The 23,780-nt window shown below is 49.6% G+C and overlaps 1 protein-coding gene across 6 annotated transcripts in view; it reads right to left on the reverse strand.

Moving 5' to 3' along the window:
* The window catches only part of LOC101943740 (protein FAM163A), a 78,371-nt gene extending 56,328 nt beyond the window's left edge, over window positions 1-22,043 (reverse strand). The window contains exons 1-5 of one of the 6 annotated variants that reach the window (XM_065554528.1): window positions 21,743-22,043; window positions 12,637-12,746; window positions 11,385-11,633; window positions 10,365-10,496; window positions 6,812-8,951 (exon numbers count right to left, since the gene is read on the reverse strand). The gene's annotated coding sequence lies outside the window, so the exon portion shown is untranslated. Of the gene's footprint in view, window positions 1-6,811; window positions 8,952-10,364; window positions 10,497-11,384; window positions 11,634-12,636; window positions 12,747-20,847; window positions 21,006-21,742 lie in introns of those variants that run through there. The other 5 variants (XM_065554530.1, XM_065554529.1, XM_065554531.1 and 2 more) reach the window with 5 other exon arrangements.
* Window positions 22,044-23,780: the final 1,737 nt, after the last annotated feature.

Raw genomic sequence — 23,780 nt, forward strand, 5'->3', positions numbered from 1 at the left:
CTCTACTGGTGTAAAGTAGTGTAGCTCCATTTAAGTTAGCGGAGGGCTTAACCCCTAGGACAAAATGCAGCTGTTTCTCTATTTTAATCAGCCTTCCCCTCAGGTACTAGTATTCTTCGTCTCGGTTTATAGAGACTCCCTTGGCTAATTATCAGTGATGCATTAAAGGACTTTCCCCATTACTATTCCAAAGCACACTTGATAGTCACCTTTCTCCAGATGGGAGCCTTTGGGGCTGGGAACTTTCAAAACTGCCCAGCAGATTTGGACACCCAATTCCTATTCATTTAATGAACGTCCAGAAACCTTTAACAGCTTTAAAATCATCAGTCCAAAGCTTCTGGGCCAAATCTATCCCTGGTGTATGCAGCTCCACTGATGTCAATGGAGCTCTGCTTCCTTCTAGCTTCCTTCTCCATTTGATCCCCTTTGCAATGGGTTGGTCTCGTCTCGTGAGAAAGGTCGCCTCCAGTCCCCACCCCCAAATGGAGAATTGGTTACAAAAAAAAAGCCCCTCTGCTACTTTTTCACCACCCCTACTTGTCACTCTGTCAAACGATCCATTAAAGTCTCTTTTTCATTTCAAAGAGATGGAGAATATGGCTGTCAGAGAGCCATGGCTCCACATCGATGGCGATAAGTAACTGCCCAGGCCAGAGGAACCGCTCTGTGTGGCTCAAACGCTTGTCTATCTCACCAACAGTAGTTGGTCCAGTAAAAGACATCACCTCCCCCACCTTTCCCTTTTCTTGCAGCGACAGGATTTAGAGAGGCTGGGGGAGGGGCAACGCTGCCCATCAGTTACAGGAAAGCAAAGATTCTCTTCCTGCGGAGGATACAAGACATGCCGCTGCGACTGTCAACATTATCTTGGAGCATAAACAGAGGTTGAGTTTAATGGCTCATTAAATGTAATTACATTCACCAAGTCATACTCCGATAGCATCCCACGTGCTTACACACTACAGGGATGGGCACACGCAAGAAAACAAAGCCCAGGGCCAGCTACTGTCCTCAGGCACATGTGTCCAATGCTTGATGAAGTTATGGAGAGTTGCACATCTCTAGCTCCTCAGCTAGCTTCCAAGGACCTACAGTGATTTACACCAGGATCCAGCCATAGTAGAGTTGCCTTAATTTTTAGGTAGCAAAACACAAGCAGCCCGGTTCTCTCTTTCATAAAACCCTCATTAATATGCAGACATGTCCTTCAGATGCGCACAGCACTCAGCTGCCACTCCAACAGGGTGGCTAATATTGACAGGCATTGCCTGTCTCTCTGTCATTAGAAGAGTGGGAGCTTTGGTGCTCATCTAGTGGCTGATCCACAGAAGAATTCCTTATGGCTTCCAGCCAATAGACTTGGTTCATTTTCAACTTATTTCTGTCTAGCTGTGGTACTTCGCTAGCCCCCATTAACCTTGGGATATCTGAGCACTTCACAATCTTTAGTGTATTTTGTCCTCACGACACCCCCAGGAGGCAGGGCAGTGCTATGATCCCCATTGTATAGATGAGGGAAACTGAGGCACGGAAAGGCTAAGGTCACACAGGAAGCCTGTGGGAGAGCAGGGGGTTGAACAGAGGTCTCCACAGTCCCAGGCTAGTGCCTTAATGGCTGGAACATCCTTCTTGCTAGAGTTCCAGCAATGGAGGCTTTTAGCTCTGAAGATCCCACATTCAAACCTCACTGGTGGCTTAAGCAGGGTCAATTTTACTTCCATGTAATCAAAATTAGACAGACAAAGAAATGCATTCTGGGGTGGGGAAATAGCATACTAGCGACACAAAGTGACCAAGAACCTAGGTAAGAGCTGCCTCCAACAATACCTGCCCTCTGCTGCTATCCTTCACCACTGGATTTAGATCTGGATAAGGCACTGAGCCAACACTGGTGGCCCTGGGAGATAACCCTCTTAGACATGGGCCAGGGACAAATGTATTGGATCTCTTAGCAGTGTTTGACACGTTGGTCATGGGGTGCTTCTGACTAGCCTCAGGGACCTGGCAGAAGCAGATGGAGTTGTTTTACTTGGTCCTTCTTACAAGAAGAGCTTTGCAAAATGAAATGCCACTGAAAACCTGCTGAGCAAATATCGGAATCATAACTTCTCTTTTGGTGATCAAACAAAAGGATCATCCAAGCCTGCATAGGCATGGCACCATTCAAATCTCCCCCAGTCCTCCCCATTGACCAGGACCAAGCAAACCTGGGTCAGGACTAGCCAAACCTAACCTGGCTCTGCCCATTATATTGGCACTGTAAAATAGTTCATAGGGTTGTAGAACTGTAGAGCTGGAATGGCCCTCGAGAGGTCATTAAGTCCAGCCGCCTGTGCTGAGGCAGGACCAAGTAACCCTAGACCATCCCTGACCATCCTCTTCATAACAGCCCTTACCACAATTGAAGATTTATCAGGTCCCACCTCAGTCTTCTTTTCTCAAGACAGTTTCTCTGAGCTTTTTAACCTTCCCACATAGGTCAGATTTTCTAAATCTTTTGTCATTTTTGTTGCCCTCTTCTGAACTCTTTCTAATTTGTCCAAATTTCTCCTAAAATGTGGCCTCCAGAACTGGACACACTACTCCAGCTGAGTCCTCACCAGTGCCAAGTAGAGCAGGACAGTAACCTCCTGGGTCTTACATATGATGCTCCTGTTAACCCACCCCAGAATGATATTAGCCTTTTTTTCAACTGCATCACATTATTGACTCATATTCAATTTGTGATCCACTCTAACCCCCAAAACCTTTTCAGCGGTACCACCATCGAGCCAGTTATTCCCTGTTTTGTAGCTGTGCGTTTGATTTTTGCTCCCTAGAGTGGAGTACTTTGCACTTCTCTTTATTGAATTTCATCTTGTTGATTTCAGACTAATTTTCCAATTTGTTGAGATCATTTAGTATTCTAATCCTGTCCTCCAAAGTGCTAGCAACCCCTCCCAACTTGGCGTCATCTACAAATTTGATAAACATACTCTCCACTCCATTATCCAAGTCATTAATGAAAATATTGAATAGTACCAGACCCAGGCCTGACCCTGTGGGACCCCACTAGATATATCCTCCCAGGTGGACAGTGAACCATTGATAACGACTCTTTCAGTATGGTCTTTCAAGCAGTTGTGCACCCACCTTATAGTAATTTCATCTAAATCACATTTCCCTAGTTTGTTTATGAAAATGTCATATGGGACTGTGTCAAAAGACTTATCCATATGTCTGAGTTCAGTTCCTGTAGCTCTTAAAATATCATCACACTATTCCCTACAAAAAGACAAAAGCATTTGTTTTGCTTTGTATCCCTGTCTTCTGCCCTAGTCACATCATCTTACAGCCACCTTTCAGGCCAAGGACTCCTCCCTTATTTACTCGCCAGATAGGTCGTTGTTAACTTATGCAGACCACTCCCTTTGCATCCCATCCCTGCTGCCCCTTGGAACTCTCGCACGACTTTAACACAGGTATAATGCCCTCAATTCCAGTGGAGCTACTGCTGCTTTCAACTGGTATAAATGAGAGGGGAATTGGGTCTTCAGATGTGAGGCCTGGTTTCCCAGCTGACAGCCTTTACTCATTCTGCAATGGATCCTCCTACATTTTAAAGTGCGATAACATATCCCTGGGTGGCCAGATATTATGTCATGTTGTAGGTCTGACCTTTGACCTTGTGAACAGAACTGCACCTTGCTGTGGGCTAATGCTTGCACAGCATTCCCCCCAACTGTCTCCGTTGCAATGAAAACCCTCTTGGGACCAATTCTCCTTTTACTGCTATCAGCATTGCACTGTTGGAACTCCATGAGGCTTGATTCTGAGCTTGTTTATGCTGGGATACATGGGGTATAACTCCAAATAAGACAATGGATTTGGGCTTTAATCCTTACTTATGCTCACCAACGTGAGTAAAGGGGACACAATCTGACTCTGTGCACGCCATGGACAGGTACTAATCCCACTTAATGAGTGAATGAAAGGTGGGTCTCTGATGCAGAACTGTGCATGGAAGACACCCAAGAGATATACATTTATGCTAGGAGAATGAGGTTTGCAGTGAAACCACCCAGAGACACACCACCCATATGCCTTATAGATTTTGGCTTTGCGGAATGAAAAACGTGGCATGAAAATCTCTTAACATTTCCAGCAGATGAAGCGTGAAACACACTTTCAAGAAAAAGGCAGTAACGGAGCCACGCTAAATATTTCATCTCAGTAGCAAAACAGCCATGTGAAAGGTCAGCACTTCAAACTGCGAGCAGCTCAGCCAGGATCTCAATTTCTGCGTAGCAGATGTGCAGGAAAGGAAATCAGATTGGGGGCAGGGGTGGGGGGAGGACAGACAAGATTGTGTGCCTATTGTTGTCTGTCTAAGCTTATCTACCTTCATTTAGTGGAGGCGACTGGCAGCCCTGGTGACTAGCATCCTGGATTTATCCACAGGACAGATACAGCAATGGGCCGGGGTGGTTCTATTTCTGTTTTGTCTATTGTTAAATTAACTGATCTTGCTCAGGCCACAAGCAACATTTTTACAGTGTTGATATTTATACTCCTTCCCCTGTCAAGGAGAGGATTGGTAACGGGGCCATGACACCCCTACCCAGCCTTATAGCCAGAGTGTTTTGTGACTGGAATTGAACAGCCGGGTGCCTGAAAGAAATTCCATGGGAAGGAAAGACCTAAGTCTAGCTGGGATCATCAGGCATTCATTCAGGGAAATCTTCTGGCCTGTGTTATGCACAATTGTCCCTCCTGGCTTTAGAATCTATTAATCTGATCTTTGTCTATGGTAACTTCTGTCAATAACTCATTCAGTAGCCTTATACACTTGGATTCCCCTTCTTCCCTGGTCAAATCCACCTCTGTTCAGAGCAGTGCAAACATGAATCTGATCTTTCAAAGAAACTAAGAGTTTTCCAGGTCTCAGCCTCTACTAGATTTTTGTTCATACCCCAAACCATTAGGAGACAAAATGATGAGAGGTTTGTTTTTCATCAGGGCAAGGGCCTTGTTGGACCACTTTGGAATGGGCCTTCTACTTGGAGCTGAGTGGGGAGTGGTGTGGCTGCTAAAGCCAATGAGGACACCACATTGCAGAACCCACTGCATGGAATATCAGTAACCCACACTGTAGTTTAACAAGGGCTCCTGAGTCGTCTGCTCACAGCCCTTCATCAGCACTATGTCCATCACTACAGCCTGATCCTGCTCTCACTGCACCAGGAGTAACCCCACTGAAGACTCACCACTGTAAAAATCTCCGGCATGAGGAGACTCAAGCCTGTTGTCCCATTAATTAATTGCCACTAGTGGCAAATGCTAATCTCCTATTATCACAACCTCTGGTTTATCAACCAGTGAAAACCCTTCTTACCCATCTAATGAGCCTATTACACTGCCTAGATCACTAGCAAAGCTGCAAAGCTTAGCACATCTCCTGACCCTTCTGAAACTCTATTAATGCTAATTAACTAAAAACCAGACTCAGGAACAGCCCAAATATTGACCAGTCACAAACAGCATCACATTTAAAAACTAAGCTTCTTAGGGCAGACCATTCAGGGAAGAGGCGGAGGACAGTAAGAAAACTCTGTGTGTACCGATGGACTATTCCACAGTATATCTGAAAGTCTCTACAATATACAGACAGAATCAACAACAGAGAGGAACTCTGGCTGCATGGATAAATGTTACTATAGGCCCCTTTGCAGGGGACAGAAATTCAGCCTCCAGGATGAATTTAGACTAGGAAACAAGCCCCACCAATGGTGAAGGGGTCACCCACATGGTGCAGGCAGTAATGTTCAGGCTAAACCCAGCTCTCCTTCCTAATTATGGACTGCAGGGAGAGACAACACAGAGATTCCTGGGAATAAACAAAGGGATTTGATTTCCTTCATTTCAGCAAATCAGGCGGATGAGGCAGTCATTCGACCGTATGTATAGGAGAGCAAGGTTGGGGCTCTACTACTGAGCTACCATGTCCCTGATATCCAGCAAGCCTGCATAATGGGCCTGGTGGAAGCTTCATCACCGGGGACTTTTCAAACTTAGCTTAGGTAAAGCGCTAGGAAGTGCTGTAGGGGACAATCCTGGCCTGGCACAGAGATGGGCTTGCTAAATCCTTCCCCTCTGTGCCTGCTAGGACGCCTCAAGGAGAGGGTGCTACTGCTTTAAAAACACAAACACACACAAGTTAGCCAAGAAATCGCAAAGTCCAACAGGGCAGCTTGGGCTCTTGCAAGGAGCGGCAGCCTGCCGGCAGCCCTCCCATACTTCAGTGGGGCTCTCCCAAAGCAGAGCTCTGGAGCGTGCGAAAGGAAATCTAGCTCGGAAACAAATAGCCCAGTGTCAAGAGCACACCCCGCTGCGCTGACTCCGCTGCTCGCCGAGCATTCCCCGCAGCCATGCGAGTGCTGCACCATTCCCCAGGGCCAGATCTGACTTGTCTTCCTTTTCTATGCACCCTCCTGGGCTTCCTTCCCTTTTCTGTGAGGCGGCGCGGGGGTGGGGTGGGGTGGGGTGGGGTGGGGGGCAGCAAGAGAATCCAGTTACATTTCCTAGCTGGGGCGCCTGGCAGGGCTGGCAGCGGAGAGGAGCCACCCCCAGCATAACAGCCAAGTACTTTCCCCGGGGGTCCATGCAAGAGGGGGAGACCTCGCCGAGAAGTTTGCAGAGGGAAATGTCTCGCTGCCTTCTGGACACAGCTCCCCTTTTGCACCGGGCTCTCCCGCTCTCCCCTCTCTAGCCACAGCCTCCCCCCAAACAGAGAGACGGGCCCCCAGGCATGGTGTGGAAAGCAGCTTACCTTGGAAGCGTCTGCTCCGACCGATCGCCTCCCCCCGACGCACACCCGCCCGCTCTGCAGGCAGGACAGGCTGCGAGGGCAGGGGGCTGAGCTGCTGCTGAGGTAGGAGGTGATGGAAGCGCCTTCAGCTCTCTGAGCCTCGTGTATATTTCATGGCTGCGTTGAGCGCCCCTCGGCTGCAGGGGGCGCTCTGCTGCAGCGCCTGGCCCCCGCCCCCCTACAAGGGGGTAGCGGCGGGACGAGACAATGGCATCAGAAATCCCGCTCCGAGCTCACTCGGAGGAAGCCACCGAGGATGCAAAGCGGCGAGCAAGTGCAATGGGCAGGGCTGGCTCCCCCGCCCCGCTGAGCCGGCCGCGCCGTACAACCGAGGGAGGAGGGCGGCCCCTCTGGGGCTGGGAGGCAGGGGCTACAGGAAAAGCAGGAGCCCAGAGCGGGGCTGTGACTTGGCCCAGGGCAGCTTCGAACTCCCTCTGCCGGGGCAGGCGCCAGGCTGGAGCCAGGGGCACCGGCACGCGGCAGTATCCCGACTGGGAACAAGCGAGCCCAGCGCTGCCCGGAGAAGTCAGGGACACCCCCCACCCCTCCCCCCGGATCGAAAACAGTAGCTCCCGAGAGAGCCCCGCCGAGCGTCCGGAAGCTTCAGAGCAGGCAGGGAGCTGGCGCTGACGTTAGACCAACAGGTTAATCCCCGCCCTGGTACTCAGCCTAGCGCGCCAGCCAGGCAGGGCACCTGCCATTGTTCCCACACCCGCGCCCAGAGCCACCAGCCAAGCCCAGCCAAGCCCAGCCCAGCCCTGCCTCACTGGCCCTGTCCATGGTGCTGGAATCCCAAGCCACCCTTCCTCCTCCAAGACATCTGTATTTCCTGTACACCTCTGCTCTTAATTCCCCACTACTGCCACCAGCACCCTCGGGGGAGCTCCCGGTCTGTGCAAGTCGCTAATGAAATCTTCGACCTTTTACTTTGACCAAACTACACTGATCTTTTCCTATTACATGGCCAGGGGTTTTCTGAAATCAAGCTGCTGCATCTGCTTATCTCTCCTGGCTTTGCTAGGCCTGTGATCCAGTGCCAAGCATCCCAGGTAATGTACTCCTTCTGGCTGCCAACACAAAAGCCAGATCAGTGCTTCAAAAGGGCCAGAAAGGAAAACAGATGCCAAAGGTTGGACTTGGGGACTTGGGCTTTGCCTGAGACCTAGGCAGGATTGGCACATGGATGAGATACAGATAAGATGGGGATATGAAAGCCAGTCACAGGATTTTTTCAGATAAGATTACCCCCTGGTCTATTACCCTTTGCAGACTAGAGCCTATCTTCCACACACTTTAGTCCTGCACAAGAGGGCTTGTTACAAGACACTACTTCTGTTCCTAGTAGCGCTGGCCCTCTCTTATATAACTGTTCCCTACCACCCCCAAACAGGTGTTCCTGGAGCGAAGTGTTAGCCACACAGTGTTCTGAAAGATGGGGTAGCATTGAAGCTACAAGCAACTACACACCTCCCTTTATTTTTATTTTGTAGGTAAGCTAAGATAGAGAATAAGACCTCATGCTTTATGCCATAAGCCAACCATTGTAGTGATCAGGAAGGAGCTTTTCCACCCATGTATGTTATTGTACAATTACCTCAGTGCATTAGGAATGTTCTTTTTGCTTTCCTCTGATTTTGAATGCTGCCAGAGGTAACATTCTGGACTCAATAGCCCAATAGTCTGATAGCGGGGAGTCTGGTCTAGTCAATAGTCACTGGACTGGGAAACCAGCATTCTGATCCCAACTCTTCTACATGACCTAGACCAAGTCATGTCACCTTTCTGTGCCTCGGTTTCCCCACCTCTAAAATGACAGTAGTGATACTGGCCTTCTTTTGTCATGAACAGATGAATAGCACTACATACGAACTAATGGCTTTAAGAGGGCAAAGTAATATCTATTTTGTCCATACTGTATTTCCTGTATTCCCATTGCCATAAGTTAAGGCATCTGACTGTTATCATCCAGCATCTCCTTCTTGATCCAGACAGGAAGTTATAATTTCATTTCTGGCCCTCAAATTCTGTTGCCAAAATATTGATGGTGATGTCACAGATTCAGCATTATGACTGCCCAACACAATCAGAAGGCACAGATGAGCTGGAAAGGAATAAATCTTCATTTGAATGAGAGCTAGCAAAAGGACAAAGGAAATAAAATACAAATGTACCTATATCCTCCTCACTGTGGTATATAAGCACCTAAAAAACTTTACACACACATGTGAAGGAATTACTCCCATTTAATAGACCAATCCATTTTTGAAATCCTGTGCTCCGAGGGCTAGTAAATTCACTAAGGATTCAAGCAAGGAAAATGGATGTGCAGAATACACTTGTGGATCATAATAGAGACATGTCCCATTAGCTTTGTTTCTGTGTTGCCAATGGAGGTTAACACCAACCTCAGCTCCACAGAGAATGACTAGCGGCCTGAAAAAGCCTTTCCCTATGAAGCTCTGAAAAGGACGTAAAGAACACTATTGTAGCCATTTGAAAACGCAGGGGGAATAGAAACAAGCAGAATGGAAGGATACCACCCAGCTTCTTGGGGAAAGGAGCCATGGGGATCCCAAGAGGGTTGGACCTCACTCAAGATCCCTTCAGCGATAACAAGCATAGTTATCATAGCATGCTAGGGCACAGGTTGAAAGAAGAAATCCTTCTACTAAACAAGCACCATCCTGAGCTGGTCTCCCATCCAACTACTGACTAGGCCTGACCCCAATTCCGATGTTGCTTGTGAAATCTCAGAAGACCCCAGCTCAGGGTGGAAAAGCTGCATATGCTAAGAGATTTCTTATTCCCTGGGTGCCTGAAGGCTATACTCCCTGTGTCAGAGCAACAGGGCTCTTCTGTTGGCCCACCCTCTTAGCAAGAACTGAAATCCTGCAGGGCATGATTGATTCATTCCTGCTGACAAACTGACAGCTGTGGTTCATTAATTTCACCCTGGATGTAGGAGAGGTAAGTGGGATGGGAGCGGAGATCTTTGCATAGAAGCTCCAGGAACACTTCAAATTGAAGTTTACATGTCATTGTTGCTACCACCAATAAAGCCAAAGCCCAGGAAGGGTGTAATGCTGGGCTAAATTAATTGCCCAAGAACTGCATTAACACTCAGTAAAGGGGGCCCAGTGCAGCCTTGGGTCCTTCCAGAATATGGAGAGTAGCTAAATTTAAGCCACTGAAAGCCAGCAAATACAGAGTTAAGTTACATGCCACTCTGCAATACAACCTTAACTCTGCCCCCCGGAGTGCTAATGACCACTGGGAATGGGTCAGCAAGTGGAGGGTGTGTGCGTGTGCGCGCATCATATTAACTAGTCAGGAGGAAGAGCAAACAGAACATGCCATAGTTTGTGTCGTGTACTGCAGATTTGAATCCCAGCATTTCTCTGCATGCACTCCAGCTGCCATTCATTGTGTTCAGTGCAGCTGCACCGAATAGCACAGGGATTAGTTGAAGCAGGTCACCAGATCTATCACTGCGAGATGAGAAGGACATTTGTACCTGTGACACCCACTTCTCCCAGGTGGAAATGACTGCACACGGTATAGAATCAGAACCTAGGAGGGCAGATTCTGGGCAGAGCCAGGTAGGAACTCCCACAGCATATGCTCCTTATCACATCCAGCACTTTTACTTTAAAAAAAAAAAAAAAAAAAAAAGTAAGATTTCAGATATTTTCCCTTAATGTAATGTTACCCAAGCAGTAATTAATAAGCAACTGCTACAACCTTCACCTACTTTTAATACCCAGGCTGCTGCATAAATCTGCCTTCCACCTCCAGCTGGCCTCACCCGGCATGTTTAACAATTCCAGCAGGACACTTCCTTGCAGTTTGCATTCTCCACCCTCTTCTGCACAGTTTTTAAATGGCTAGCGACAACATTGGACGTGATCTCTTCTCTTGCCAGGGGAAGGGGGGGGGGGGGAAATCTAGGACATGGTTTCTCTCTCTCAGGACATATTGGCTGCATGAAGTGCAGGGCAATCCAGACCCTAATACCAGTGCAAAGTGAGTGCAGATAGGGTGGCGGATGCTGCTAAATTAGAATGGCCTCACATAGTACAAAGTGAGTGTACTTTGTACTATGGGATGTCAGTTCTCCACTCTTGTGATTTTATCATAAGTCTTGGGATATTTGGCATTTTTCCAAGATCTCCAACTGCTGGAGTCAGGTCATTACCTGAGAAGCCCAGTTTTTATTTTTACAAAAAGTAAATTTCTAGCCCTCCACTTGAAAACCTGATTTGTGCTCCAATCTAAGAAGACAAAGGAATCAAAATTCATTTTAAAAATCTCAATTTTTCAATGTGTGGCTATACTGCTAACAGTAGTACCAAGTGACAAAAAACTTGACCCAAAGTATTTTTATAACCCAGGATATTATTAATTTACTTTTACATTAGTGCTGCTGTCTCCTTTTAAAAGGACCAAGACAACTTTTTATTCAAATCTTCTTACTCAGTACTAGTATCACCATCAGTTATTGAAATAATTCATTTTAAAGATCAAATTGACTTGCCAGTATTTATGCTCTTTGTTCACTTTCTGAAATTTCATTCAGCTTCAATATTGATACAGTACTAGACTGGTCAGTTTCACGTGTTTAGTCATTTTCACTTCCTGGTTCTCTTCCTTTATGGGGTCTCCCTGTGTCCCAGGCTGAGCACTGGTCCTGTTTCAGCAAGACATGTAGTAAGCACACAAGCAGTCCCCATTTGCTTCTCATTGCAGGACTGAGCCCATGATGCTCATACCTGGATTTTCAGCACTGAAAAGGAAGGATTACATTTCAAATAAACAAAAACCACAAACACTAGTTTCACCCAATAGTTTAAAAAATATTTCTATTAATTTCTGGTTTTGTAAAATCTTTTATAAAGAAAAATTACATTTGGGAGCTTCACTGCTAGACAATTGTTCCTGTGGTTAGTCATTCAGCAGCTGCACTCCCTATCTGAAAAATATCTCCTAGCGAGTCCTCATTTAAGCCCAGGTTCTGCAGCGCGCTTAAGAATAGTTAAGTCCTATTGAAATGCTTCGCTGAATACAGATAGATTCAACAAGTTGCATCAAGAAAAATGAGACCACACAAGGTTTGTGTGGAACCACAGATCTAAACTAAGGAACATCTTTTATACCAAGAAACAGCAGAGGTGCATTATTATATTGTAACGCTGAGATGCTCTAGGACTACCTGATACAGGAGAGACAACAAGAGAGAAAACTCAGTGTTCCTTTATATTCTCTCTCTCTCACACACACACACACACACACACACACTGCAGCTAGCGCAGATCCTTGGACCTATAGAACTTCAATGGGACTCCACATGGGTATAAGAATCTACACCTGTGGATCCAACTGCAGGTATCAGTCAGTGGAGTTCCACATTGAGCTGTGCTGATTTACAGCAGCAGAGGATCTGGCCTGCAGACTGGAAAGAGTTAAAATTCAAATCTGGGAGGACACCCACGAGAAGAGGCAGCATGATTCTTGGGTTAACAAAAAGCAGCAACAATTGGATCCGAAGCCTGAAAGCATGAGGAATGCAAATAGCTCTGTTAGCTCATTTACTGCCTTCATTAACATGCAAACACCACATCAAATACTGAGGGGCTGCTTTGTTTCCCAGACAGACGGCACCAGATCCAATCGCAAATAAATGTTGATGGTAATAACACTTGATATACTTAATACTGTACAACTACAGCAAGTTGTAGCCAAGGCACTCAATTCCCTGCCACTCCCAACCCTACATACAGGCACCTCACCCATGATCCAGGGAGTCTCAGCACTGACTCTGCTCCTGCTTCTGCTGCTGATGGCCTGCACCAATCCTGCTCCCTTGTGCATGTTTGCCCCATCGCAAGATCTCCAGTGCCTGGAACAAGAGCAGGAGGGGAGCACTTTGGCCCAGATTCAATAAGCATATGGGCCATCTCAGTGAAGTTGAGGGGGCTTGAGCTTAAGTGCTTTGCTGCTTCCAGGGCTCCAGCAGCAGAATGTTTATGGAGCAGTTAGAATTATGGTTAGGAGCGGGGTTATGGTTAGGAGCCCCTTGGCAGGTATGTGTGACCTTTAAAATGACGCTCGGACCCAGATGGCTATACAGCTCCACTCCCTATACAACAGCCGCATAGCACACTGCATATGGCAACCCCTCATGACCATGCTTGAGCCCCCAATGCCCTGGCAGAGCTCTGGGGAAGAAGGGCAGGTGGCCAAGCACCCATTTGTACTAGACAGGCATATGGCTCTTGGTGGTGGTGTTAGGCCCTGTCTTGCACAAGCTCCAAATTCACTCCTGATACAGACACACACCGAGTCCAGCAGGTGTCAGGTTTATTGCGAGATGCTAAAGAAGTGGATGGCTGTGGAAAGGTTCCCATCTATATTTTCTAGTGTCCCAAAGTAAACATCTCTCTCCCTAAAGGAGGACAATACAATGATTGCCCCCCCCCCCCCCGCTACCTGCAGGGCTGTTGCTGGGCCCTTTGCCCTGTCCCTCCACTCTGTCCTGCCCAAAGTCTGAGCTAGAACAGCCAGGGCAACAATACAAACAGTATTTTATGCACAAAGTGAATTATATAGAGAGCTAAATACACATGTGATTTAGTGCTGGAGGGGAGTGGTTTGTGATAGATGGAGACGGGCTTCTCCTGCAAGAGCTGGCAAGATAGAGGTCCCAGCTGAGCCTTATTTACTGCTTCCCGAAGAAAGAATTATTCTGTCACATCCAATTGCTTAAGAGCTTCTTCCTAGGACATGTTTGTTAGCGCCACACTAGCACTTATCTGAGCTCCAATAGGGGTGCGTGTGCCTGGATACGCACAGAGCTACAGCAACCTGTGCAGGTTAGGTCATCGTCCGTAACGTCAGGCGATATTAGCCCTCAGGTATTTTATATCTGGAGATGCTATGAAGATTCCCCCTTAAACTGGGCTGAGCTGAAAGGTTTAGCTTACACCTGGGGACTGTTGGAGGTGAGGGAAACAATACTGTTAACCTACCTTTCACTTGTTATATTATCAAGGGAATAATAGCGGAGGTTGGAGTGGTGCCATTCACTACCAAGCAATTTCCAACTCATTCATACAACGCCCCTGGGATGTGGATCACCCCCATCACAGAGGGTGCAGAGGAACAGAGCGAGAGGACACTAGCAAAAACAGTGCGAGCATTGGCCTGAATTGCAAATGGCCGACTGACTTGACAACGCTCACATGGCTTTTGATTCGCTACTTGTGAAGGGTCATGGGACTGGGCTGTCGTCCACACACCCCGTTTGGGGGCTAATGGTGAGTTGTCCAAATGGCCACTCACACATGCCATGAAAGTTGTGTGAACCACAGGACAGCAATTAGTAAGGATTCAGCCCAATGAGATTTGTTCACCCAATCAGGAAGCACAACCACCACCATGTGATTAACCAGAGCCCACAAATACAGAAGAGCAAATAGTCATGAGAGCAGCTTGTGAACAACTCTTAGGTTGAAAATGGTTCACACCAACCCCAATTCAGCAAGGCGCTTAAGCACATGCCTAACTTTAAGCATGTCTCTCATTGATTTCAAGGCACATGCTTAAGTATCTTGCTGAATTAGGGCCACAGTCTGTATGTGAAACCATGACAGCAGTGAACCTTTGCTTGAACATGTTTACCAGATACAGAGCTAGGAGTTTCAAGCTGGAATTTGGCTTGGGGGAAAAAAACCTCTTAAGAAGGGTCATTGAGGTGTCAGAGAAAACTAGCTTCGATTTGTCTGGGTCTTTCAAAAATTGCATTTCAAATATGCACTGTAGAGTTTTTTCCCCCCTCCATGTGGAGCTGCAAGGCCCAGATCCTCAAAGATATTTTGATTTCAGTGGAACCAAGGAGCCTAAATACCTGTGAGCCTCTGAGCCAACGAGCAACACTCAGGAAGGACTCAGGCCCAGATTTAGGATCTGGGCCCCGCTGGTTATGCCGAGTACCTGGCTTCTTTAACGGCCATGAGAACATGTAATGCAGGTGCCCTACGAAACTTGGCATCTTCATTTTGCATCTCCCGACTTGTGAGCACTTAAGTGTGCAACCTGAAGTCCTAACCCCGCAAAGGCTTATGCCTGGTCCTTAACGCTACCCATGTGAGCAGCCCCTTGAATTTGATGGTCCGACTCCTCAGCTAGTCCATTTACTTCACTGGCTCTATCCTAGTTTACACTCAATTCCTAGTGCTCCTGGTTCTGCCCAGCTCTACTCAATTCCTTCTTCCCTTTCCCTGTGATAGTTTCCCTAAAAGATCCCTCTGCAGTTAGTTTTGAGGGGAGTTTTTTGCTTCACCAAGTGAACTGTTGTGCAGTGTGGCTGGGGCAAAACAGCCTCTGCCTTTCACATCACCCTGAGATGACTGCATGGGTGAATATATGCAGGCACACACATGGTGTATAGAAGCACACATCCCATGCTTCATCACTCAGCAGAGTTCCTCCCAGGTTGCCTGTGAGAAACAAAAGCTTGCAGCCCACCTAACAGGTTAACAAATCCAGGCTGTGGTAGAACAAGGGAGGAGGCCTGTCACTAATCTGAGAACCCTCACAGAGGATAGCCTTGTAAGCAGGAGAGGGCTGCTGGCACATGGACACTGCAGCAGGAGCACCTCTGTTGATCTTGCTGCGGCAGTGTGGCGGGTGAGTGCATGTGTAATGAGCGTGGTAGGGCTCGGGCCAGTGGCTGGTGAAGAGGCGTCCATGTTCCCAAAACACACCTTGCACTAACCCACCGCCCTCACCGGCAATATCCACCGAGGGACCAATGTCTGCATTGCCCTTAGAGACTGAAATTCCCTTCCAGGGCTGGAGGCCAGCCAGAGCTGTGATACAGAGACAGGGCTTGGCATGTGGGGGAGCCGGCATTGCCACTGCCTGTGCTGTAGAGAGAGGATCTTGCTGCCCTGGGCTGTGCTTTTCACCAGCGGCAAAATCACTTCATAGAAGCAAGAGTACAGGGGAAAATAAAAACACTTAGGGCAAGATTGTCAAAGGTGCCCTATTGGGATGAATGGGAGTTGGATGTCCAGATTCATTAGGGAACTTTGGGGAAAAAAAAAAAAATATCTCACCTTTCTATCTGTAGCCAGGTAAAACATCAGCGTTAGAGAGGGCTTCAAACAGATCCATATGCGGGCCTTAGCCAGACTGTATGTTCAAATGAGACAGGCGGAGTCCTAGCGCTCCTCCCTCGCTCCACCTCGAGGAGGTGTCTGCAGACTCACCCCCATCATTAGCTTGGCCTAGTTCTGGCTGCTCCTAGCCGGCCAGAACAGCCTGTGCAGGGAGGGGCTGACAATCAATACAGCAGGTGGAAGCAGTACGAGAGGTAGATTTTTTTTCTCCCTCTAATGAGCACAAGTCTCAATATTTGATGAGCCGAGAGGCTTTCTCCAGATCTTAGCAGGATGAGGCTCCACGGTGGGAGCAGCTTGCCAGAGGGATGGCAGGAGGGGCTCGAATGCAGCACTGCATGAGCAGGAATGGGAGATGCCGAGCCATGCCCCTAGATTGAGGAGTCAGAAACGTTCTCCTGCTCACCCGGAGTATCCCACTTATTTCATTCCTAGCGATTTCCTTCTCTCTAGCCCCTTCCTAGCTTTACTTACTCCCCAGCTCTCCCACACCATTTGGCCCCCGGTAACTTGGTACATGGATGATGCCCTCAACCCCCTCACTGTTTTGCCACCCATCTCTATCTCCCAATGCCTGTTCCCCTGCCCAGCCCCATGCCCAGCCAGAGAGGGCACCCACAGACACATTCGGGGCAGGGCTGGGATTTTTACAATCACCACCCAGGACTGTTGTTACCTAGGAATCTCCCTATGGAAAAGGTCTCATGGAGACATTACAGGCCCCCCAGAGAGGAGCTTTATTAAATGGAGCTGGTTACTTCAGCAGCCTACATAGAACTAGATAAATTCATGGAGGATAAGTCCACCAATGTCTATTAGCCAAGATGGGCAGGGACGGTGTCCCTAGCCCCTATTTGCCAGAAGCTGGGAATGGGCAACGGGATGGATCACTTGGTGATTACCTGTTCTGTTCATTCCCTCTGGGGCACCTGGCATTGGCCACTGTCGGAAGACAGGACACTGGGCTACATGGACCTTTGGTCTGACCCAGGATGGCCATTCTTATGGATGTTCACTTAGCAAACTGCCATAAGAGAAAACCTGGCAGCTGGTAAAGCAATCGGTGACAATCCATGGCTAGGGGATTTCAGCCCACCCCACTCAGGCCAGGAGTCACCTCACCAGAGCCCAAGGGAAATCGGTGCTCTGTGAGCTCAGCAGGAAGGATAACTCAGGAATTAATGGTCAGATGCTCAGGTGGTTTAAGTGAACATCACTCCATTGATTTCAAAGGTCGGCCAAGTTACACCAGCTGAGGATCAGGGCCTGAGAAGCCAGGGTGATCCTGGATATGTTGAAAGCTAGACTGGCAAGAAAGAGAGGAGAACACTACTCCCTTTCCCTTTGTTATGCCCTCCACCCCTGAACTGGCCCTCGGCACCATACAGGAGATTGCACGGCTGGGCACAGCACTACCTAGGAAGGGAACTCTTGTCACAGCCCATAATCCAGCCCTCAGACCAGAAAAGTTAGGAACAGCTCTGGGGTCATGGGTCTAGGCAATGCCAGGCTCGCAGACCAGACAGCTAGACAAGGCTGGGAGACTGTCGTGATTAGACAAGGAGGGAGAGTCACCAGAGTGACACCACTCAGTACTTTACTCCAGAGCCTTTCCCTCCTTCACTCTGCCTGCCAAGCCACAGCTGGGTTTGGCTCAGCAGATTCTCTTCCATCATCGGGAAAGCTGTGGGTAAAGCAGCTTAATTCAGTAAGTAGAGAAAACATGCCCTCCGGGACCTGTGGTTCACATGGCTTCAGTGGCTGGTAATAGCCCACAACCCACAGCTCAGGATGTACAGGGGCGGTCACAAGAGCTGAGCCCACGCACAATGCGACTCAGAACAACAGCTCAGCCCTGCCCTTTTACCTTCCTGTGGAAAGGGGCAAAGGAGGAAACAGATATAAGCACAAGGGGAGAAGTTACAGCTCAAGATGCAAGGAGGGAAGCAGCGAGAATTAACCCCTTCTGTAGGGGTCCCCCTCAGACCTGCTTTGCAGGGCTTGGGCTGACATCAGTCCCCTGACAGGAACCCCACAGTGTTCGGTGTCTGCAGCTTAGTCCCATCCAGCTCCAGGGCTGGGGCTCACACCTTCCAGCTCCTTACCACTGCTTTGCTCACCAGGGCGCAGGGCAGCATGTGCAGCTGGCCCAGGCTTTATTCCCAAATACTCAGCGTTCACGTAGCCAAAAGGCCCAGCCATTCGATTGAACCTCAAGGCAGCCACTGGACCAGAGATTCCCCAAGGGGATTCCAGGAGCAGGGTGGGAGGAGGAAAGTTCCCACGAGTCACCAAGCCAGAGGCAAATTAAGGCATCAGTGTTACAGGCCCAGGCCTCATTCCTGGTTGCACAGAAAGGCTTGAAAACATGATCCAAGTGTAACCACTATCATGTGTTCCTGCCAGCAGGTAGGATCTTGGGGGACAACTACTGCACTGGTGGGGTGCAAAATAAACTTTATTAAGAAAATGCAAAAACGGGGAAAATTCAATAATGAGGGGTATGGGGTTTGTTAAGGTAGACAATTGGGGAGGGGTTTCTTTTAGTAAATAGGATAGGGGGTTTCAATCGTGGGGTACAATACAGTTGGTAACCAATTAACACTGAAGTATAAATGTAACAGATAGCTAACAATTTCTATGTAAAGAGTGTGTCACAGCAGCATATAACCAACTAACAGTATGGGTAAAATGTGTTAAATAACCAACAACTTTAGGTAAAAAATGTGTCACAGTGGTGTAAATGTAAAATGTGAGGTGTGTTAGAGAGAAAAGGGGTAACCAATGGGGTTTTATGCTAGACTTCAGTAATACAATTGAAGTTTGGCAGCAGTGGGAATGGGGTGAGCATGTGGGGGAAGGGATTAAAAGAGAAAGAGAGAGAGAGAAAGTGGTAGAGAAGTGAGGTTGGGGGATGGGGGAAGAGGAGCCCGTGGTGGAGTAGGGGCCAAAGGCAGAGGGAGATTTAAACTCAGGGAGACACAGAGCAGACAGGCTGCAAGTTTAAACAGCAGAGAGACAATTATACAGAACACAGTAAAATCTTATCTATGATTTAACTTAACCAAGACTACACAAATTAGCAAGTAACAAAACACAATGCAACAATTCTTTAAGTAGGGCTACCATATGTCCGAATTTCCCCAGACATGTCCGGCTTTTCGGTCTATAAATAGCCGTCCGGGGGGGATTTTTAAAAATCTAAAAATGTCTGGGATTTCCCCCAGGTCGGCTATTTATAGACAGAAAAGCGGCGGCCAAGCGCTGCTGGGCACCCAAAGCCCCTTCCCGGCTCCCCCATCCCCTGCAGCCTTACCACGCTGTCCGCCCACCTGCTCCTCCCCCTCCCCTGCTTCCTGCCAATCAGATCTTCGCGGGAAGTCTGAAAAGAAGCAGGGGCAAGCAGGAGGCAGCAGTAGGTAAGCTGGGGCGGGGGGGCGCGAGGAGGAGAGCTCCGGGGAGGCGCGGCCCTGGCCAAGCAGCTCCCTCTGGCCCGGGCCGAGCGGCGCCCAGCTGCCCCAGCGGCTCCAGCCCAGCTCGGGCCCCAGCACCCCCGGCTTGGGCCCCAGCACCCCCAGCCTGGCACCTCCGGCCCGGCCCCAAGCCCTGCAACCCCGGCTGGAGCGCAGCCCGATTCCTGGGCTCTTTAAAGCCAGCCCTGGTCAGGGGACAGGGAGGGGGGGGTTGGATGGGTCGGGAGTTTGGGGGGGCTGTCAGGGGAGCAAGGGTGTGGAGAGGGGTTGGGACAGTCAGGGACAGGGAGCGGGGGGTTAGATGGGTCTGGGGGGGCTGTCAGGGGGGCAGGGGTGTGGAGAGGGGTTGGGACAGACAGGTAGCAGGGGGGGTTAGATGGGTCTGGGGTTCTGGGGGGGCTGTCAGGGGGGCAAGGGTGTGGAGAGGGGTCAAGGCAGGCAGGTAGCAGAGGGGGTTGGATGGGTCAGGAGTTCTGGGGGTCCTGTCGGGGGCGGGGAGCAGTTGCATAGGGCATGGGAGTCCCCAGGGGTCTGTCTGGGGGCGGGGGTGTGAATATGGGGTGGGGGTGTGGATAAGGGTCAGGGCAGTCAGAGGACAGGTGGGGTCGTAGGGCGTTCTCAAGAGGGGGCAGTCAGGGGACAAGAAGCAGGGCGGCTTAGATAAGCGGTGGGGTCCTAGGGGGCAGTTAGTGGCAGGGGTCCCAGGAGGGGGCAGTCAGGGGACAAGGAGCGGCGGGGGTTGAGGGTTCTGAGGGGGGCAATCAGGGGGTGGGAAGTGGGAGGGAGTGGATGGGGGTGGGGCAGGGGTGGGGCTAGAGCAGGGCTCCTCCCCCCACCCAGTGTCCTCTTTTTTGCTTGTGGAAATATGGTAACCCCACTTTAAGCCTAACTTACAATGCAAGCAATTTCCTAAACCTAACTTAACCACAGCTATGCAAAATGAAATTACAGCTTATCTAGACTAAAAGCTAAATCTAACCTAATGGGTGCACCTTATACTAGGGGTAGTTCCAGAGGGCAGACTGGTGTGTGCCCAGGATACAGCTCCAAGGGGGCGGGGGATTAACTAGTGGTGGCTGCAGCAGTGGGGTGGCTGCAAGCTGGCAGCCCAGGATACAGTCCAGGAAGGCACAGGCTTATTTCTAGCAGCAAAGGCGCTGCGGAGCAAGAAACAGATTACAGATACAGACCAAGGAGTTAGCTTGGGTCTGCCTGCTGGGGGAAAGAAAGCCAGCAGGTAAAACAAGAGGAGTGTGCAAGAGGTTTTTCCTTATCAATCCCCAAAGCAGCAGCAGGAACAGCAGTTTCAACATTAGAGGACACAGAGAGGACTTGATTCACTTACAATAATCAGGAGATCTCCAGGCACAAATTCATTGTTCGTGGGAGGGGAGTTTAAAAACAGGGGTACGCTCAAAAACAAACGAGAGCGGGGAGAGGGCCCCCCAAAGACCCGTAGCTGATCCAACCAGGTGGGAAAGCAAGGACCTTCTCCGGGGGTCTGATCAGAAAATGTCTGTTTTTATAGGCAAACTCAGGCAGTTTCCCACCAATAACTCTGATTGGTTCCCCTTAATCCAGGGGAGGAGAGAAGGCAGGGAAACTGCAGGTAAGCATAGGCATGCCTGGGCATGTTCTGAGCCACAGGTATGACTAATATGCTCAGCTATGTGGCCACTTTAGGTCTCGCATACCTGGGCAGAGCACCCTACACCGAGCCGGGTCCTGAACAAAGAAGCTAGACAAAGGAGCAAAAAGCCCCCCTCTCTGAGCAGAGCAATGGCTCCAGTCAGTCTGCACAAGCCATTTTCATGAACAGGGCCAGGCTGTGACTTTGGTTAGTTCCATGGCCAGGCGGGCGGCCACACAGCACAAACAGAACAGCAGCGGGACAGCTGTAACAGACATCATGAAACCTGCTTGAGTCTGCCAGAAGCCCAAGACAAGCTGGATCTGACCCAAGGAGTTAGAACAGAAGCCATTCTGCAACCCTAGGCCAATTTCCAGATTCACCCATCATGATTCCCCCTTGTGGCTGGGCACAATAACACCAGGGTTATTGCCTCCTTTTCCCCCTCACCTTAAGGACTCCACCACAATGGGTCTAATGTTACCTTAACCCTGGGCTGGTTTATTATCCCACATAAGTGCCAACAGTCCTTGAAGTCCCCCCAAACACCACCCATTTATCCCCCCCACAATGTACCTAGCCGATAAGTGCCCCCCGTCCAACAACTCACCTCCTATGCCAGCTCCGGTGGGCTCTACCACACTCAGCACTCCGTGGCTCCCCACTTGTTCTTCTAGCCAAAACAGCCACCCCAGCTAGAGTCCTCCACAGGCTTCTTCCTGGCTTCTAAGCCTCTACATGGGGAAGATCACCGGACTGACCCTCCACTAGGCTTCTCTCCTCACCCTCAGCCCTTTTCAGCCTCCTGGCCCAGGCTTTCTGCCTCAGCAGACTAGCCGCACCCCTGCTCTGCTGCCCTCAGCTTTCCCCGAGGGACCGTCTACAACCCCCCCTAATCACAGCTGTCTTCCTTTCATTCATTAGCCCTAGATGGCACCCCACCCTCTTAATCAGCTCAACCTGGGATGTAGCTGTGCTGGGGGGAGGGGTGGCGGTGTCCCCCTTCACTTAAGGGGACAGCAGGGATGTTTGAACAATTTATATAGTGGGGGTGCTGAGAGACATTGAACCAAACTGTAAACCCTGTATATGATGGAAACCACTTCAAGCCAGAGGGTGCGGCAGCACCTATGGGGGGGCCAGCCACCCTGTGAGAACTAGCAGCAGTGCTAGGGATGTCCACAGAGCCACCCTGGAATCACCAGTGCGTGAGATCAGAACAGAGCCCCTTCGAGGGGGCTGTGTGCTAGCAAGCGAAGGATGGTGCGATTCGCAGAAAGCATACAAAGGCCAGTGTGCAGGCAAGACATTAGGGCAGTGCTGCCCAGAAGAGCCTAGAAGCTCAGGACCCTGTCTCCAGTACATGGGTGGAAAGAGGATGTCAGTCTGAGGAGCAGATACTTTGCTCAGTAGCAGAATTCAAACCTGAACAGCTCCAGCTCCCACTAGCATCCTCTTTCCACCCAGCTTCCATGTGTCCACTTGCCATTCCCTGCCCAGGATTCCTCCCCAACCTCCAACTTCTGGAAACAACTGGACTCGAGTCTCTTCTCACACCTGACTTGCACTGGGATGAGTGAGAAGAAACTCAGGTCCTTGCAGTGTTGGAGGAGGAGACACGCTTGCGTGGGGTGGGTCTGACAACTTAGCGTCACATGGCCCAGAAGAGGACAAGCTGCAGTGGTGCTGCTCTTCACCAAGAGGAACCAGAAGGGAAACATGAAGAATTTTGAAACCACCTGGGTGCTCTTGGGACGTGCAGCTGTAACCTAGGTTACCTGGGGACTTCAGCTCATCATAGTGATGGCATCTGCGTCCTTGTTTGGTTACAGGTCACCTGTAGCTCCTCAGTGGCTCTCTCATCTATTCTACATGCCAGTGTGAAGATCACCAGCAGTGGGAGAGAAGATGCTGCTAAAGTGGGGTGGCATAAATGAGCACAGCTCCTTTGACTTTACTTGAGAGAGGACGGCTCAGAGCAGCCGAGGAGCTGGCTCAGCACTTTGAATCAAGCTGGTAACCAGCCCTGACTGCTCAGAACATGGCTGGTATGTAAACCCAAATTGTGGTCAATGTACAGCTAGTAACTGTGGCAGCTGAACCCGAGTGGCCCTTGCCAGTGACCAACCCCGCAGTGCCCTCCTGTGTGCATGTCTACTTGCTACTTTCCCCCTGCTGAGGCATTCTGGAATAGATTTTTCCCAGGATGCACTGAGACAAGCAGGTAGCATTGCAGAGGTGGGCTCACACACCCAGTCGGACACGTGGCTGTGCGGTGAAAAGCTGCTGTGTGAACCTGGGGTCAGATCTCAGAGGAGGAGTTATGGGGTGGGAGGGACTGTAAACATGGCTGTGCTCTTGGCCCAGAGAGGCCGGAAGGCTGAGATTTGCAAAGCTGCGTACAAGAGCTGGGTGCTAATCGCCATTCAAACTAATGGGAACAGAGGGGCCAGTCCTGTAGTCCTTTGACAGTCACAGCTTTTGCATGGACAATGGGTTTGTGCTGCTGTGTGGGGAGAAGGCTGCCATTGAACAGGGCAGCGACAGGAGGAGGGACCGGCTCCTGCTTCTTCTCGAGGCATCAGAGGCCCCAAAGTCCATGAAGGCCTGATCATCCCTTGATCTTGTTTTGAGGTTCTTTGTAGTGA

The sequence above is a fragment of the Chrysemys picta genome, chromosome 8 (assembly GCF_011386835.1).
Source record: "Chrysemys picta bellii isolate R12L10 chromosome 8, ASM1138683v2, whole genome shotgun sequence".
NCBI lineage: Eukaryota > Metazoa > Chordata > Testudines > Emydidae > Chrysemys > Chrysemys picta.